At 32.1% G+C, this 8271-nt stretch overlaps 1 long non-coding RNA gene across 1 annotated transcript; it reads left to right on the top strand.

Moving 5' to 3' along the window:
* Positions 1-3900: 3900 nt before the first annotated feature.
* On the top strand, positions 3901-6528 carry LOC138178998 (uncharacterized). The gene is made up of 3 exons (XR_011172902.1): positions 3901-4049; positions 4164-4333; positions 6505-6528. It is a non-coding gene; the product is annotated as an uncharacterized LOC138178998 (long non-coding RNA).
* The last annotated feature ends 1743 nt before the right edge of the window (positions 6529-8271 follow it).

Below are 8271 nucleotides of genomic sequence, written 5' to 3'. Positions count from 1 at the left end.
AATTATTCGTGTCATTGTTATTCAATGTTAGTTAAACGGCAAAACAGTTATTACTTGGGCTGATTGTAAATAGCATTGCAATAATATTACTATGAAATAATAATATCGAAATAAAATTCGCAAAATGCAAAATTTCATCCTTAAGTCACGTTTGGATACGAGTATCCTAGTACTTTTGTATACGAAATCAAGACACGTACGTGAAAATTCACTGAGAATTTCATGCTTAAAATCCTGATGCCGATATCACAAGCGTTGCCGCGCATGAGTTTATGAATTTTAAATTGCTAAAAACAAGAAAATACGTTTCAACAAAAAAAGAAGATATCTTACTTATTTCATGATTTGTACTTTTTATACACATTTGTTTAACTTAAAAGAAACTTGGTGCCCGGACACAAAGTTTAACCAAAATTTCAATCATTAGTAATGATCATTTAATATCTTTAATTATAGTCATTTCTCTTTTCTAAAATTTCTTTGAAGCCTATCGACGACTGGCTCCCAGTTAAATAAAAATTATTAATTAAACGAAATATTAATTAAATTATTATTCATAGAAATCTGGCCATAATTAACTCTAACTAAGTTCCTAAGTTCTGTCGTCCAATTAGAAGTATCAAGCTATAGTCGGAGACACTTACACGCGGATACTTCGTTCGAAACCGTACAATTTCAAATTGTACGTCGCTAAAAACAAATCGCAGTAGCTGTGTAGCACAGAGTCTCTGTGTCGTAGCACAGAGCAGATCAAAGCCAGTTGTGGTTTTATGCAGAGTTGAGAATGTTTGTAGTAAAGTGATTTTTAATTAGCATTTGTTACTATTATCATGGTGTAATAAAGATGTGTGTGTAAGTTGATCATTGTTTCATGGCGGACAAACCAAAGGTAATTAATTATTAATATCTCTAACAAATTCTTGTTTAAAATTTACGTATAAAGTGGATCTGTTCCAAAGATTCAAAATAATTATTATTTTAAACATTTTTTGGGAAAAAACTCATCGGGTAGGAATTAATTTTTATTTAAATACAAGTTAATTATCAATAAATCTCAAAGATATTTCTCAAAAAATTATTTGGTAAGAAATATTAATTTATAATTGTTTCGCTCGCAAATAATCATTATTTAATTAACCATTCAAATTTTGATGATTAAAGTCACCTTCGTTTAAACTGCTTTTACATCTTCCGATAGTATTCGGCGGATAGGAACAAAATGCAACGGATTTGAGCGTCGGAATTCATTGATTCGAAAGTTATACTTTTAACACTTTTAGCATACTGTGTATTAGTATATTGTGCGTTAGTGTTTGTTGACAATATTGACGCATTAACACTATGACCGTTTTCGCTGTATTGTATCGTAGTATGTTTTTAGTATAATTGTATATTTTTCCGTATTTGTATCGCATTTATTACTTTGTATTGTATTGTACTATATTATTACATATACAGTGTCTCACGAAAGTATTCGAAAGCTTACACTTACAAATTTCAATCAATAAAATGTGGTGTACTAAACTAATTTGTTAAAACAATTTGATATCTATCGGGAGACGGGAAAGTCTCAAGATTACATCAGTAAAATTTGAAAACGATTCAATAACATAGACAGGAGTTATGATACATTTATTACAAACATTCATGAAGTGTCTCACAAAAGTATTCAAACACTGTAACACTGTTGATAGTTTTTCATCTTCCTTTGCACCGAATGTAAACATAATTGCTAAATGAAAATATTGGTACGTTCGCTTGATGTTAGGATATCGTTTCAGAAATAGTAACGTAAAAGTGTGCACAATAGTATTTAAAATGAATAACAAAAAGTGTGAAACAAAAATGTGTGAAAGAGAAATTATATTCCGTTTACATGAGGACGGCAAATCATCTAACGAGATTGCCGCGATTGTGAACAGAAGTAAGTCGACAATACATTATATCGTAAAAAAGTGAAAGAATGAGGGAACACTTGCAAACAAAACTCGATCGAGTGGACCAAAGAAATTGACTGGAAGGGAGGAGAAAGTTATCATTCGCGAATTAAAAAAAGATCCTACTACATCCGCTTCTCAACTCGCAGGTATGGTAGCTGATATGTTTGATAAAGAAGTTCACCCGGAATTATGTCGACGAATCTTATGAAACAATGATTTTCATGGCAGAGTACCGCGAAAGAAACCATATATTAATGCGGTAAATCATAAAAAAAGATTAACTTTTGCAAACACCTATGTATATTATATTGTATTATTGTATTGTATTATATAACTTTTCAATCGTCGTTGGATAAATATAATGATAGATAAGCTTTGACCTAATGGATTTCTAAAATCGTGAACTTAGAAACAAAGAAAGATACGAAGCGGTATGTTCGTGTTTACGTTGTACTCTTTCGTACGTTACGATGTGAAAAGAAAAATACCACAATTTCATACGACAAATTAAAGTTATATGTGTATAATTTACATTATATTACATAATTATATATATATTTATAGTATAATTTATTAATTATATATGAACAATAAATCAGTAAATAAATATACAGAGTGGTTGGTAACTAGTGGTACCAGCGGAAAGAGGGTGATTCTACGCGAAAAAAGAAGTCGAAAATATAGAATAAACATTTTTCGTTTGAGGCTTTGTTTTCGAGAAAATCGACTTTGCATTTTCGCTCGGTACGCGTGCACTTTATCACGTCTCGTTATAACGGATCTCACTGTAGTTTTTAAAAAAATTAAAACAAAGAATTTTTTTTTAATTTTTATTCTATATTTTCGACTTCCTTTTCGCGTAGAATCACCCCCTTTCTGCTTGTACCACCAGTTACCAACCACCCTGTATATATAATATCTGTTAAACGAATAGTTTTTTAACATTACTAGCATCTTTTATAGGCAATGCTAAGATGGATCAATTAATGTATTAAGAAATATATAATCCTATTTAAAAAAAATAAAGTTGACCTGGATCTGCAAAAGAATAACGATTTGCATGATGTTCCCCTTCGAGCCAAACAACTTTCGTTAGAACATGTTTCTGATAAGTCTAATTCCTTGTGGGATATTCTACCGTTTCTGGTTAGACGAAGCACCCTGTATATATGGTTATTGATAAAATATCGCAATAAAACTCGTTTACTGGTCGATATTGGTTACTGACAACCGAAATTAAATTTCCGTCATCGATAATGGTTATTGACAGGCAAAAAATTTGTAATTATTCACAATGGCGATTCGTAATCGAACAGTTGAAAATTGATATGTTCCAATCGACTAATCTTTTGAAATATTTCTTTGAAAGATTTATTAACAACCGGTTGTCGTTTAAATAAAGCTGAATGTTCCTTCAATGACTTTTTCCCAAAAAATATCAAAATTATTGTTATTTTTTACCACTGTATGTAACGCTTTATGTGGACCATTTTGTACAGAAACAAGTCAATAATTGTATAATTTTAATAACAATTTTCATAATATTATTTGCATTTTGTTTAATTATATTTGCAATATAGGAAAATGTTCTGCGCTGTTCCAAAGTGCAATAATAAACGAGGAAAAAGGAAAAATGTCGCGTTTACAGGGAGAGTCGCCTCTGAATTTGAGTTAAAAAGAAAAATGTTTCAAGGAAAAGTTGAATGGCTTCAAAGGAAGCACGTTCTGATATTGTTAATTTTTCTGCGGTTAAGGTAAGGTCGTGCGAAGATAAACTTTGTATTTTTTTAAGTGGAATCATATATTTCTTAATACATTAATCAACACAATTCCAGAATCTCTATAAAAAATTATTAACCTATTTACGTCGAAAAACTACTAATTTAGTGGATATCTTAACCTTTAGTTTGTAAAACTTATCGTACGAAAGACAAAGAAAGGAATAAAACACTAATTTTGTATTTGTTTTCCTTCTGCAGAAAAACCAAACATGAAAATATGTCCTCTATGAAGCCATACAACTTTCATCTGAAACATTTTCCGATATAATTGATGGTGTGAAAAATGTTTCAGTTTAATCTCTTGGGTGATCCTCCCTGCATAAGAAACGTGAATATAAAACAATTTTTATATAGTACATATAATATTAGAAATTCAAATACGTTGTTTCACTAACTAATGGACAATATGTTTACAAACAGGAAAATAATATCTATTTTGTAGGTTTCTGCAGGATAATGAGCGTCGCTCAAAATGAGTCAGTTAGGGCATCGAAATCAGGCAATTTTGTAGCATTTGATCCGTTGCACGTGGTGTGTAGCAGCCATTTCCGCCTGTCCTGCTATATGCCATCTGACAAATAGCAGCAGCTGAAATTTACAGCCATCCTAATGGTAAGTTTACTGAATACGCCGTAAATTTAGTTACGCTTATTACAGATATTCTAACTAAGTAAGTTAAGATTTCAATTTTGAAAATTAGTCGTTAATTTATTTAGTTAGTAAATTGGAAGAAAAGTAGAAATTTAGAAATTTATCAGAAATACATCAGATTAATTAATTTCAATGAATTTATGTTACATTTGGAGAATAGTATTAAATAGCATTAATCCTCGACCGTCGTCATCGACTCTCCGATTATCCCAGACCAATTCTTGCCAGCCACGCCAGTGCAAATCCTGCAAACTGGCGTGTCACATAACTTGGAAGATTTAAAGCAAGCTTCGCAGAAACTTTCTTTCTTATCGCTTCCTTTTTCTCAGTAAGAATTATCGAAACACTAACAATCCTTCTAGCAATCTTTGACGAACAACGTTGACTTACTTAAATAAAATATTTGTTATTTCGTTTGGGAACTTAATGGAACAGAAAAGCGAATTAAATTATTTTAAAGTGAAAAAAGTTTTATCGTAAAAGAAATAATTACGCCGAGATGGCGATTGACAAACTACAAGAATTGAAATCTGAACATCAAGGACAGCATCATTGACCAGAAGTCATCTAGAAAAATGAAAACGCGAAGTGCAATAAACGACATCAGCCAAGACTACAAAATAATTCGGGACGAAGTAAATAATTCGAGAAAATTAAACAAACATTTACATAGTAGAAACGTGGAGTTTCCTACGATTCAGAACAGAGCAGCATCAGATAGATGTCATAATTTTTTGACATTAGACTTAAAACTTGGTAGAATTGTCTCGAGATCTCTTTATGCATCCGTAGCTTTCTAATTTTGTTGCTAAATAATGATAAATGAATTACGAATCGAGCTGGTATTTTGATAAATACTTCGATAAATCCACGGATGGATAGAGCCTGTATGAAGGTCCGCAATGCTTGCAATTGTAACGTCAGAGTTGCAATTTGTAATTTCACCCGCAAATTCGGGTACCGAAATAACAGGTACCCGAACGTGTTTTACAATGTTCATGCACCGAGAATCTTCCGGGAAACTAATCTGCATGGCAAACAAAGATGAGAAATGGTTTATTTTTGTAATTCTACAATTGAAGAATGCATGCAGAAAATGTTGTAAGTGCTAAAATTGAACAATTTTGATTTTTTATTGAAAAATGTTCTACATAGCGATGAGAATGCTGCAGTAGTATCGTAGTGGTATAGTATGGATTTAATTTTTCTCTGTAAGCAGTTATTACTATAGAAAATATATATTATACTATATTATACCATATATACTATAGAAAAAGATAATGAGTGTCAATAAAAGTTAGTTAAGCGTTTCTGGGCTCTCGTCTGTGCTACATATTTAAACGAATGGAGTCTTCTTTACAGCTAAGAGGTTGCATATACGAGCTTTTCCACAGATACACTTTTCATTTCCATGAATTTAAAGGACGTCAATGCTTCGGTTTTGTTTCCCTCCTGAAGAGTTTCTTCGTATTTACAGTTTTTTCCACAAGCACTCTTCGATTCTTCTGTATAATTATGTTTTTTATTAATTTGATAATTGTTTTTGTTATTTATATTTATTAAAAAGGCGATAGCCCTATAATATATATGAATTAAAATCTATGCACCAAATGTCTCGTAATCCTCCTTCCTCCCCCTCCTCGTCTGTCAAACAGACGGTTCATGTGTATAAAAAATTTATTTCGCCTACTAAAAGTTACGACTAGTTTTATATTTCAAATATTTTGCATTGTTTTATCCAGCTTTATTCTTTTTATTTTTCTTTTTTTTTTTTTAGCTTTTGTTTTATCCAATAAATTTTAGATTAGATAATACAGATTAGATTAGATTTAGGTAATATTCGATAGATAAACCTTTAACATAAATTCAATAACCTAACAGGTAAATTCTTCACCTGTTTCTATCATTTTACTCTATCTTTTTAATTGTATTCATAGAAACATGAATTGAATATAATTTGAAGTATTCCTGGCCTACTTATTGCAAGTATCGTGCTATACCTATAAGCTGATACGTTTCTGTCGAATGTGAAAAGTACTGTTCTCTTTCAAATATCTGTTACAAATTCACCTACTTCATCAATACAATGTATTTTCTCCGTCATTATTTGAGATTTTTTTCCAACGTTTCAGTAATTTCCGGATTCCTCGCTCCAATAATCCCGCGGGTTTTGAACCGAACCGATCTCCCAGGCATTTTCGGAGCTGCACACCGTTGTGGAAGAAAACATCACTTAACACTCTGACTGCCACGCCGAAATAACATGTTTCGCTCAGGACGCCACGGGAGTATTTTTATTATTCAAAGCATATGATGGCAAAATAATAATAGATTGATGATGTAAGACAACATTCTTCCCCAATGGACCGTTTATTTTATTGGGTAACAGTTGATAACGACATATTATAACAAGGCTTCGTTTATTTCAACAAACCATTCGCATTCGTTATTTCGTCGTAAGCAAAACGTCCAGAATATATTGTTGAAACGTGTAGAAGATATTAGTAAACAGTATTTGCTTATTCTATATATAATAGTAAGGTATGTTCACACTTCCAACTTCAATTATACGATTATAAAGCAGCATTTACGATTATTTTCTAAGCTGTGTTTATAATAATATTTGTAGATTACCTCTCAAAGATATGGATGCAAACACAGTGCACCGTTAGATGCAAGATATGTTCTCATTTTTTTTTTTTTTTTTTTTTGTATTGATGTTCTAATAAAAATGTTTAATTGTTCAATGGGGCACTTTTTATTTTAAAGTATCGTCTATTTATCGGTTATATTCAAAATGCCCTAACAGTCAATTTTCATTCAATTTTTACAATTGTAAGAAGTATAAGCATTCCGATCGTTGGCCGGTCATATGACCGACGTGGCAGTCAAAGTGTTAAACCATTTTGGCAGCGAAAAAAATTCATTGGAATGAGGTGAGTAGGATGTTGGAGAACTTCATGAGGTGGTTTATTATACGTGTTGGTTTATTAAAGACACAAGTGATAAAATTGTAGTAGTCAGTGTATATTAAAATCACTTTAAATACAAGTACAGAGATAGCATATGCTGGTCGTAATCTTCGCTTGCTCAATGCTACTGTTCAACTATACGCTCGCTATTCGACTGTATGACTAGCTATAATAACTCGCTATAATGATTGTCCTAGAGAGTACATTCGTCTGTTTGTACCGACCGGTGGTATTATAAAAAGTTCGAATGTAACTTTGGTTAACGATTACAAATAACGGCGATAATATTTTGTCCAGAGTTCGTTTACCTTTGAACCTAGCAAAGCAAAACAACGTTGACACTCCAAGGTACAACAATATGAGTCTCTCTCGATTCGAATCTTCCGTTGACTCATGTACCACTACGTTCACATGTAAGATTTTGCAGCACCATTTTCGTCAAATTCTCCAACGCGTCAAAAATATTCGTTTTTGTGAATTGCCATATTTCGTGAACAATTGATCGCCTTATTATTGGCACAGAATGGAAAAATATACGATCGCATAAATGAAGAGAACGGAAGCTATCGAACGGCGTGTGAGCCATAGCTGATAGAAGATTGTTATCATATAGTATTCGATATGAAATGAAAACCAGCTTATGGACCAACATATCGCCTAAAGGTTTGGCCGAGCGAATTTAGTCATTACATCGCTTTATAAATAGCGTCAATTACAGGCTGCGCGAAGGACATAAATACGAATCTGAACGTAGCCTAGCGGATCAATCAAGCCTATTATTAAAATTCATCACGAAAAATACCAAAATGGGATTGAAAGCTACAATTATGCATATTAATACGCAAACGAACGTATCGCAAAAACGAACACTCTTTCAAAAAGCGATAAACCCGTAAAAGTTACATCCACTTACCTATCCACTAACTT

This window comes from Bombus flavifrons, chromosome 4, assembly GCF_040668555.2.
Source record: "Bombus flavifrons isolate JBK064 chromosome 4, iyBomFlav1_principal, whole genome shotgun sequence".
NCBI classification, from domain to species: Eukaryota; Metazoa; Arthropoda; class Insecta; order Hymenoptera; family Apidae; genus Bombus; species Bombus flavifrons.
The sequence above is the reverse complement of the archived record's forward strand: the minus strand, read 5'-3'. Positions and strand labels throughout refer to the sequence as shown.